Source organism: Physeter macrocephalus, chromosome 14 (genome assembly GCF_002837175.3).
Source record: "Physeter macrocephalus isolate SW-GA chromosome 14, ASM283717v5, whole genome shotgun sequence".
Lineage (NCBI taxonomy): Eukaryota > Metazoa > Chordata > Mammalia > Artiodactyla > Physeteridae > Physeter > Physeter macrocephalus.
The window spans coordinates 17,210,010-17,220,511 of record NC_041227.1 but is presented as its reverse complement, the minus strand read 5'-3'; the positions used below and the strand labels follow the sequence as shown (position 1 = coordinate 17,220,511).

The 10,502-nt window shown below is 40.9% G+C and overlaps 1 protein-coding gene across 5 annotated transcripts in view; it reads right to left on the bottom strand.

Annotated features, from left to right (window-relative positions):
* CHD6 (chromodomain helicase DNA binding protein 6) overlaps nucleotides 1–10,502 on the bottom strand; it is a 228,940-nt gene that overhangs the window by 185,945 nt on the left and 32,493 nt on the right. The window contains exon 3 of one of the 5 annotated variants that reach the window (XM_055090838.1): nucleotides 9,684–9,787. The exons of the other annotated variants lie outside the window; for them this stretch is intronic. The gene's annotated coding sequence lies outside the window, so the exon portion shown is untranslated. The remainder of the gene's footprint in view (nucleotides 1–9,683; nucleotides 9,788–10,502) is intronic. 5 annotated transcript variants of the gene reach the window in all.

Sequence of the window (10,502 nt, the reverse complement as noted above, 5' to 3'; positions counted from 1 at the left end):
GCAGCAACATGGATGCAACTAGAGATTATCATACTAAGTGAAGTAAGTCAAAAAGAGAAAGACAAATATGGAACAAATGAACCTATCTACAAAAGAGAAACAGACTCACAGACATAAAGAACAGACTTGTGGTTGCCAAGGGGAAGGGGGGTGGGGGAGGGAAGGACTGGGAGTTTGGGATTAGCAGATGTAAACTATTACATATAGGATGGACAAACAACAAGGTCCTACTGTACAGCACAGGAAACTATATTCAATATCCTGTGATAAACCATAATGAAAAAGAATATTCTAAAAAGTCTAAAAAAATAAAGTAGAAGGAAAGAAATCATAATAAGAACAAAAATCAATGAGGTTAAGAACAGAAAAATAAGAATAGAAAAATTAATGAAACCAAAACCCAGTTCTTTGAACAGATCAATAAAGTTGATAAACCTCTAGCCAGAATGATCAAGAAAAAAAGAGAAAAGACACAAATTACCAACATAAGGACTCAAAAAAGAGGCTCTAGAAATCCTACACACAGTTAAAAGGAAAATAATATTAACTTTGTGCCTCTAAATGTGGACATCTTAAATGAAATGGATGAGTTCCTCAAAAGACACAAACTGGGGCTTCCCTGGTGGCACACTGGTTGAGAGTCCGCCTGCCAATGCAGGGGACACGGGTTCGTGCCCCGGTCCGGGAAGATCCCACATGCCACGGAGCGGCTGGGCCCGTGAGCCATGGCCGCTGAGCCTGTGAGTCCAGACCCTGTGCTCTGCAGTGGGAGAGGCCACAACAGTGAGAGGCCCGCATACCACAAAAAAAAAAAAAAAAAAAAAAGACACAAACTAGCCAAGCTCACTTAAAAAGAAAAAAAAAAAAAAAAAACCTGAACAGCCTTCATCTATTAAAGATGGCGAATTTGTAGTTAAAAACCTTCTAACAGAGAAAACTCCAAGTCCAGACAGCTTCAGTGGTGAATTTTACCGAATAATTAAAGAAGAAATTACAGACATACCTCATTTTACTGTACTTCACTTCATGCACTTTACAGATATTACATTTTTTACAAATTGAAGGTTTGTGGCAACCCTGTGTTGTCAGATGATGGTCAGCATTTTTTAGCAATAAAGTATTTTTAATTAAGTCACATACATTGTTTTTCAGACATAATGCTATTGCACACTTAACAGAATACAGTATAGTATAAATATAACTTTTATATGCACTAGGAAACCAAAAAATTTGTGTGACTTGCTTTACTACAATATTTGCTTTATTGCAGTGGTCTGGAACTGAACCTGCAATATCTCCTGTATACCAGTATTTTACATAGACTCTTCCAAAAAAACAAAAGAAGAGGGAACACTTCCCATCGAATTTTACGAGGCCAGCATTATGCTGACACCAAATCCAGCAACAGCAATACAAGAAGCCACAGGTCAAAGACAAAGATCAAAACAAAGACACTAAAATCCTTAACAAAATACTATCATATTGAATATGGCAATGTATAAAAAGGATAATACATCAAGACCAAGTAGGATTTATCCTGGGTATGCAAGAGGGATTCAACATCAAAAACCAACTAATGTAATTCACTGTATCAACAGACCAAAGACAGAACCCACATGATCATCTCAATAGATACACAAAAAGTAACAAAATCCAACATTCATTTATGATGAAAACTCTCAGGAAACTAGGAATAAAAGTGAACTTCCTCAAGCTGATAAAAAGCACTGACAAAAAACCTACTGTTAATGGGGCTGTATAAATTTCCCCTAAACTCAGGAACAAGGCAAGGTTGTCTAATCTCATCATATCACTTCAACATCATACTGGGGTCCTAGCCAGTGCAATAAGACAAGAAAAAGAAATAGAAGGCATACAGATTAAACAGGAAGAAATAAAATTGTCTTTATTTGCACTCAACATAACTATCAATACAGTAAATCCCAAAGAATCTAAAATAAAGTTTCTAAAATCAGTAAATAAGTTTAATAAGATCATAGGATTTAAGATCAACATACAAAAGCCAACTGTATTTCTATATACTAGCAAGGAACAATTGTAAATTAACATTTTTAAAGTACCACTTATAATAGTACCCCAAAACATAAATACTTAAGAGATAAATCTAAATTAAACACAACCATATAACTGCTATAAATCAGCTTTAATTTGACCAGTCTCTCCCCCTATACAGAAAAGCTATGGGAAAGCCTAAATAGCCTAAAACTTCTGAATAAGGCCAACTTATTTTCTTCTCAATTCTTTGGAATGTTTTGCCATGAGTCAGCTTTCCTTCCAGTAGACGGTCTCTTCTCTCACATTTTTCCTTGAAAGAGGTTCATCCTGAGAACTCATGCTGTAAGGCTGGTTATCTTGGAACTAGGAAACTGAAAAATGGAATGCAGCCTCAGAAAATTTTAAACTTGCAAAAGCCAAGTTAAAAGCTTCCCCTCTGGGGAACTGATGAGGCCAGAAACTGACAAGCTTCAATACTAGCTAAAATCCCCAGATGACATACAATACTATGTAAAAGACTTGTCTTATCACTAAGCTTTCCACACATTCATGGCCTCTATTAGTAAGGCAGTATTAGGCACTCATGTATTTCAAGAGATGTCCCTCATCCCAACACGTCCCTGACACATTTAACTGGACCAGAGGTGGGCCCCTAACCTAAGGGCGGCCAATGCCTAAACAGGCCAACAACTGAGGACATGACATTTCTGGGGTGGGAAAAAAACCTGCTGGGCAAAGTCGATTTTCTCTCAGAAGTCTGAAATGGAAGGTACTGAAAGAATAAGGCATAAGCAACAGGAGTAGGAGCTGAGAAGTTATGAGTGTAAGAGAAACTGGAGTCATAAATGGCTTTGGACATGGAAAAATTAGGAGAGAACATAATATAAAAGTAAGCAGAAGCTATAAAGTAGAAGAGAACAATAAGATAGAATGAGGAAAACAGTAGGTGGAAAGAAAAGGGTGGGGTGGGCCAGCTGAGAATCCTGTAAATGGCCAGGTAGGAGGAGAAACCATCCAAGAAAGCCTGCTACTAAGGCCCGGGAACTGTCCTGGATGCAGCAGGGTGACTGTATTAGTCACCTATTGCCTCAATAATGCTGTACAACAACAAACTACAAAATCTCACTGGCATAAACATTTAATTTTCCCTCAGGCATCTGAGTTGCGTTGGCTCTGCTTTAAGCTACAGATGTGCTGTGGTGGCTCTGCTCTATGGTCTCACTCTGAGGCCCACAATGAAGAGGCTACAGCTCCTCAGGGTTCTTCTCACAGTGATGGCAAAGGCACAAGAGGACAAGCCCACCAGCATGAGCACACTGCAGACCTCTGCTTTCATCATGTTCACCAACAACCCATTGGCCTATAAAGCAAGTCATATAGCCAAGCCCAAAATCAAGGAGTAGGGACATAATTCCATCCACAATGACGTTATGGCAAGGGTATGAATGTAAAATACTACTACAGAAAACTGAAGAATTGGGGTCAAAGACTCAAAGACACACTACATTGGGAGCATCCACTCCCCAATGCAATGTTACCTATGGATCCTACCTCTTCCTTCTTCTCTTAAGAAGTAGGATATTATCTGAATTATTTTGTTGAATATTTCTAATTTAAAAAGGGCGGGTGGGGGGGACTCAAGAAAGTCAGGAGACATGTTTAGAAAATATGGCAGCAAATGCTCAAGGATTTCCACAGATGGAAGGTGCCAATAAAACATACCACTCTACCAAGTTACACTGAATCTCAAATCAGTCTGTTGTGGGTCCAATAGTCGTAGGCGCCCTATATCCGCAGCATATGAGCATTGTCAGCACCTTTGTGGTTAAAAAACACTTTTCAAGAATAGTATTATCTACCTAGTTTGTAAAAAAGAAAAAAAAATCAAGGACCACCAAAAAAAAGTAGATGGAGTCAAATCTAAGAGTAGAGGAGAACGAAATGGTAGGAAACAAAGTAGAAAAATGTGGAAAGTTAAAACATTTAATTTGCTGAAGGTATGAGAAATATTGTTTACTAAACAGAGAAGAACTTTGTTAAGAGAGATACAACTGAACCAAAATGGAATCACCTGTGGAACAAAGACTTAACACCTAATTTACAGTTGCAACCTCTCCCAGGAGTGGAATCTTAAGCCAGTCAATCTGGAATTAACTGGTCAGCCCTAGTGCTTGATAGACCCCTGCAGTCCTCTAAAGGAAAGTGACCTTGCCACAAACAATCCACTCTTTGCTAGTAACTTCCTCGTCCCACCCCCTTCTGCAAATAAGTCTTTCATTTTGTACAGCTCTTTAGAGCTCCTTTCTATCTGCTGGATGGGATGCTGCCTAATTCATGAATCGTCGAATAATGCCAATACGATCTTTAAAATTTACTCAGTTGAATTTTGCTTTTTAACAGATTTGAAAGAGTTTTGTTTCTTCAAAAACTAAGTAAAATTCTGGGTACACTTTTGAACTATGACCCATTTCAAACAACTAACTTACTCCTTATAAAAGAATTAACATATACTCAGTAATATCTGTTAAAGGAACCTCATTCATCAGTAAACACCCAAGTAAGTCAAAGAGAACACGAGTATTATATTAATATAAACAGAAATTAGAACCACAGTGCACACTACCTTTGTATGCTGTTCAAAGATTTTTAAATGCTTACTTCTGACCCAGACCCTCCTGGCAAAAATTAAACTCATGGTCAACCAGCCCACAGCTAAGCAAAAGAACAAACAGGTGATGGAACTGCATTGGCATTTACACTGATGCAACATGAAAACACTTGGGCATCTCATGACTTCCCCAAATCCCCGCTTCACATTAGGCTGGGTCTAATATGATGTGAGCTAACACATCTCATTCAACTCTGCATGAGTTCTCTTAATAGCCTAGAAGCTTTAAAGTTCTAATTCTGAAAAAGGGTCTTACCACAGCAACTCTGGGACACACACCATTATATTAAACACTATTACACTGAACACCAGATTTCCAGTTCCCAGGTACCTATAACAAGCCTCATCTGCCACCACAGAATCCCAATGTGGACTAAAACAAAAGCAGCCCCTACAAAATTCATTCTAACAAGACTTCTCTCTGTCTCCAGTGAAACAAGTTTAAGAGGTGACTATCTAAAAGCGCCTCCTTAAGATACTTCCTTAAAAGAAAAATCCCCATTCTCCACTCTCTCAGGTGGCCATCACAACAAAAAATTCAAAATACAATCCTCTACAGAAAACAACTTTCTGCACAAGGAGGAGGAAGTTTAAGGTGATCTGATTTAGAAACAGCTCTTTGGTATTCAAATGTTTTGATAAGGAGAATGCCAAGGCTGTTTAACTTCAGCTAATCAAAGAAAAGGGTTAAATGGCAGGAAAGGGATATGGTTTGTTCAGCACTGGAACAGATTATTAAGAGTTATGAAATCACTTTCCTTGTGACATTCACCTGGACTTTAAAGGTTGGATTCTTTTCTTCTTAGGCCCTATTTTCAATCTCTGTTAATTGACAAAATACCAGTCTTAACAGTTTTAGACATATTACCCAAGGCTCACAGGTTTATGTGTACACAGACAGCCAAGAGGAAATCAGAGATGGCAATTTAAGAGCAAGCCCATTACATTAAAAAAAAAAAAAAAAAAAAAGAGCAAGCCCAGCCCACACAGGGGTCACAGCAGACTCTGGTCTACAACACTGCTCCCCACTTGTCTTGACGTGGTTCTGACCCCTGAGTTTTCCCAGGTGACAGCCCTCACACATGTTAGAGCAGGTTCTGAAACATGGGTATGATGAACTGAACTGTGTCCTCCCCCATCCTAAAACTCATGTATTGAAGCCCTGACCCCCAGTACCTCAGAATGTGACAGTACGTGGAAAGCAGGCCTTTACAGAGATAATTATGTTAAAAATGGGGGTCACTGGAGTGGGCCCTAGTCCAATATGGCTGGTGTCCTTTTAAGAAGAGATCAGGACACAGACAACACACAAAAAAAGACCATGTGAGGACATAGTGAGAAGGAGGACTGCAAGCCAAAGAGAGAGGCTTCAGAAGAAACTAAACCAGCCACCCTGATCTTGGTCTTCTAGCCTCCAGAACTGTGAGAAAATAAATTTCTGTGTAAGCCACCCAGTCGGTGGTATTTTGTTATGGTAGCCTCAGCAAACTGATAAGGGGGAACACACTTTGCTACAAAACCCCACAATTAAGCAGAGATGCTGCATCAAAATCCACCCTTAGGAAATTTTCGATGGCTTAATGGGACATCTCAAGTCATCTCAATTATTGAAAAAAATACCACATTCATTATAAGCATCTCTGTAGTTTTATCTAACCTCATAGAAGTCTTCCACAACATCAACAATAAAGCACTGCAGGGAGTTTTTCCTTGGTTACAGCAATCACCAAATTTGACTTCCATTCTCTGCCTTCTCCATAATGATGCATTTACAACCGTTCACTAGAGTGGTCATCTCCCACAGCTCCACCTAAAACAGAAGCCAAACTTGCACACCAAGGTTTCCCTCAAAATTTCTTCCCAAAGTGATATCTTTGGCATTCTTACACATCTTAATCAATCTAAAATCAAAGCATCACTAATGCAGGTCTCTGAAGATACCATGCTGCTTCACATCTCCACACTTGTACTTGACCACCTGGAAAAATTTTAATCCTCTGACAATCAGAAGACATTTCACCTCCCCCAGAAAATCTTTCAAAAACCATTTCCATCCATAAAAGTTGACCAATTCTTCACTTTAATTATGTGTATTATGTCTAATTATGTATGTGTCTACCTCCTTCATTAGACTGAAAGTTCCTGATGGCAGTAACTTCTTCATCTTTGATCCCAGGCCCTTGCAAAGCTCCTGGTGTATGGCACGTATAAATGGGTACTGAATAAACAAATGCCACCAATAAATTCATATCAACTCTCAGTGGCATAAATCACATTCTGGGTGTCTTCCTAACAGTTTGACAGGTTATCAGTGCTCTCCAGCAATTTGTATGAATCTCACAATTACAAAGCTAAGTAAAAGAAACCAGATATAAAACAGCACATTCTGTATGATTCCATTTAAATAAAGTTCATGAACAGGCTAAGCTAATTTTTGGTGACAAAGTCAGAATAGTGCTAAGGGGAGATTGTGGGGGAGTAATGGGTATTACCAGAGAAGGGGCACAAGAGAACCTTCTGGGGTGCTGGAAATGTTCTCCATCTTGATCTGAATGTGGGTGGTTACAAAGGTATACACACATGTAAAAATCCATCGAGCAGTATACTTGATATCTGTACACTTCACTGAATGCATGTTATACTTCAAAAACCCAATTTCTGTGTATGGCTCTCACCTACCCTCCACAAAAAGAAGTCAGTGCTCAATAAACTTTCGTGGCTGAATGCCTAATACCTCCTCAGTAATAGCAATCAATCAACTATTTTCATATAAGAGAAGAAAAATCTCACCGAGCAATTGCAATCAGTCTTGGGTTGGAGCTAGGCTACAGGGAATACCATCATCTTCTCACACAAGTAGAAAACTCTGCTCAGAGTTGCAGCGTGCCTGCAGGTGCTATATGGGTAGCAATTTTGTCCCTCCTATAACCGGCCCAAAGTATAATCCCTAGGTGTCCAACCCTACCATTGAGGCATAGGATCCCAATGGCATTTCAGGACACTAGGGAAAAAGGGGAGATTTTACAACTGGGAACTCCTTCTACTACATCATTAAGAATCTAAACACACTGGCAATAATATCAGAAGGAAGCCTCTGTTCATCTCTCTAGCAATTTTCACTTAATTATTCTGTAACTACTTACCTACCAGGCAAACTCCTATTCATCCTTCAAAACACAACTCAAATGTTAACTCTTCTGGGAAGTTCTTCCTAATCTCCCACAGTCCTTAATGTTCCTTTTACTCTTATACTGTTTCACTGCAATTAAAACATTGGTTGTGTCTATTTCCCCTACCAGATTGTGATAACATTTGTCACCCTGGCACCGGGTACATCACAGGACACTTAGGAAGCATGCAAATGTCTGCAGAACTAACTTGAAATATGACTACCACTTAACAAGTCCTACCATTTGAATGTCCAACTCTAGAGTCCTAAAATAAGTGGTATTTCCCAGATAAAGCAGTCTGTACTCGAGAAGAGGGAGTTTAAAAACTATAAATATTCTCTAGGACAATATTATTTTCAGTATTGTGGTCACCAGCCTCTAAGAGTAAACTTCAGGGTAGCAACCTGGAGACTAAGCAACTCAAATGAAGATCACGGGATCTGCCAGGTAGGCTATACTCCTCAGAAGTCTGGTGCAGCAGACATGGTCCCAGAGGCAGTGGGTTCACCACTTCAAGGCAGGGTCTCCAGTGCCCTGCATTTACATTACAGGTAAGAACAAGTAACCGTGTAACTCTGAACAAGTTTCTTTACCTCCCTGTATCTCAGTTTCTTCAACATAAAATGGGGTGTTGGGGAGCACTAACATAACCTACAGCCTCACAGTTTTAAAAGATTAAATCTGAGAACATAAAATGTTTAGTTTCTAGCATGCAGTAAGCACTCCATGAATATTTGCTCTTATTATTCTGCTGCTCTGGGATGGGATGCCTCAGTTTTATTTGGTCCTACCATATTCCTTCCCTGCCTGGCACTGGGGTCAAAGTAAGCAGAGGCAGGGACTTCCCTGGCGGTCCAATGGTTAAGACTCCACACTTCCACTGCAGGGGGCACAGGTTCAATTCCTGGTCGGGGAACTAAGATCCCGCATGCCTCAAGGCGTGACCAAAAAAAAATAGTAAGCAGGGGCAAAATCTCCTCTGGACCTTTTGACCACTCACTTCCATGTCTGCACAGCTGATTCCCTATAGCTATAGGCAAGGCCTCCCTTTGACCATGTATAGACCCCAACAAAGCACAGCTACACCTCATTCTTTAGACCCTCTCTTCTTCCGTCTCCTAATGAAAACTTAGTAGTTTCCTACTTCACTTGCTCAGTGCTCTATCCCGTTTTAACAGATTAATGACAGCAAACTAATCAAATATACAGATACCACTCTCTCCAATATTCTTATGGATAAACCCAATCTTCCCTCCCTTCATCTCCCCACTCACCTTCTTTCGGTGGGGAGAGGGGTATGTGTGCTGGCATCACAAAACACAGAATGAAGATGCCCATTTCACCTTCCTTGGGAGGCAAGCCCTTTGGCTGCCACCAAAGCAGTTTTTACCTGCGGGCTTAAAAAGCTCACTGCAGCCCTCCCCTGCCATGAGCTCTCCAGCCTTCACCCCTACCAAGGGGTTAAAACAGCCAGTTTGTTCAAGTTCAAGGGCATTTATTAAAACAAAATCCAGGGCTTCCCTGGTGGCGCAGTGGTGAGAGTCCACCTGCCGATGCAGGGGACACGGGTTCGTGCCCTGGTCCGTGAAGATCCCACATGCCGTGGGGCAGCTTGAAGATCCCACATGCCGTGGAGCAGCTAGGCCCATGAGCCATGGCCACTGAGCCTGCATGTCCGGAGCCTGTGCTCCGCAACGGGAGAGGCCACAGCGGTGAGAGGCCCGCGTACCGCAAAAAAAACCACCACCACCACCAACAACAACAAAATCCAATGACTACAGTAACTACAGGGGTTCAAGGTTAGGACTCTGCCACATCTTTCTTCTCACCTCTCTGGTAGACTGTGGGTAGTCTCTAGACCAGCTATGCCTTGGCATTGCTCTGCTGGCTGTCTGTCATGCTTTTGCAAGTCCGTGGGTCACAACCAGCATTTCTTTTTAAAACAAAAAATATATAAAATAAAAACAGGTGAATTCTACAGTATGCAAATTATCTCAAAAAACTACTTTTTAAAGAATACAGAATAAAAATAGAGTACATCACAAGCAGTAAGAATAAATATTGAGTATTAAAACATTTGAATTACATATATGAGTATATACTGTGCACAATGTTATGTTGTTATTACTGTGAGTCAAAATCACAACCAGATGACGAAACCCTGGCTTCAGCATTCAGATGTGAGCCTAAGGTAAATTTTCTGTGGGTAGGCGAGACAGCAAGCAGACGTTTTGGTCTTGGTTGTTTCTAGACTTTAGACTGCCTCCAGCTTAGCTTAAAACATGCATTCTCAATGGGGCAATACTGCCCCAAGGGGGCAAAAACTGGTTCCCAGGGGTTAAAATACCTTACTTGTTCTTATGCAGACATATATGCAGTACATAAACAGATACACTGTATATTTGTGGTATTAAATCTTCATGGGTAGGAGGGTGACAAACTAAAAAAAAAAGTCTAAAAAGCCTCCTTAAAGAAGATGTACAGGGCTTCCCTGGTGGCGCAGTGGTTGCGCGTCCGCCTGCCGATGCAGGGGAATCGGGTTCGCGCCCCGGTCTGGGAGGATCCCACATGCCGCGGAGCGGCTGGGCCCGTGAGTCATGGCCGCTGAGCCTGCGCGTCCGGAGCCTGTGCCCCGCAACGGGAGAGGC